This window comes from Vicugna pacos, chromosome 5 (assembly GCF_048564905.1).
Source record: "Vicugna pacos chromosome 5, VicPac4, whole genome shotgun sequence".
NCBI lineage: Eukaryota > Metazoa > Chordata > Mammalia > Artiodactyla > Camelidae > Vicugna > Vicugna pacos.
Window position 1 is genome coordinate 96,624,229 of NC_132991.1, and position 841 is coordinate 96,625,069.

Sequence of the window (841 nt, forward strand, 5' to 3'; positions counted from 1 at the left end):
TTTACTTGTAGGGGAAGACATTTCTTGTGCAGGGGAGAAGCAGGATCCTTTTCCTTGTTCTCGGTGCTGCCTTATCAGTCAGCAGTTTGAGAAACATCCTATAGTTTCCCACAGGAAAACACATGCTGCACTAGTAAGACCAGCTTGTTAAACTGAGCCCCCACCTCTGTGGCTGTGCTGTCAGAGCTCTTGGTTGGGATGCACATATGGAGTCGTGTGATGCTCCCCACCCTGCAGGTGGACCTGAAACTGGTCCTGGGCAGAGCCATGGGAGCAGAGGCTTCCAGACTGCCCAGGGTGGCAAACCCTGGACACCACCGCATGCACCAGTGACGGGGGGTTTGCAGGGATGTGTGGGACAACGGCCCACTGTGTTGGTCCTGTCGCGGATGGCCACGCTGCAGTCTGCCTCCTCACCGGCAGCCCTCGGCACAGACCGCTTCGAGCAATATCACTGTCCAAAGAGCAGCTTCCCCACGTGGCCACGGCCAGGGTCTGCCCATTGCGGGATGTGGACACTTACGTGGGATTTAAGGCTTTCCTCAATTTTTAGCGAAGAGTGGTTGGTCTTCACTACCTGTGCTGAGAGTTTTAAAATGGGAAGCCTAGGAAAAATGTTCTCGTTCAGGAGAGAGTTCTGTGAAGTTTCTTTCTTCCTCCATATGCATTTGTGGTGTTCACCTTACCACATTTCATCCAAAAAGATGATGCAGCTTTAACATGAATGTTACATTTTATTTTCAAGGAATTATTATCTATGTCCTCTTTGTAAAGGAAAGATAATATTGTAAATCTTTTTATTAAATAATGTAAAGATGTATATCTGTATTTTTGGATCATG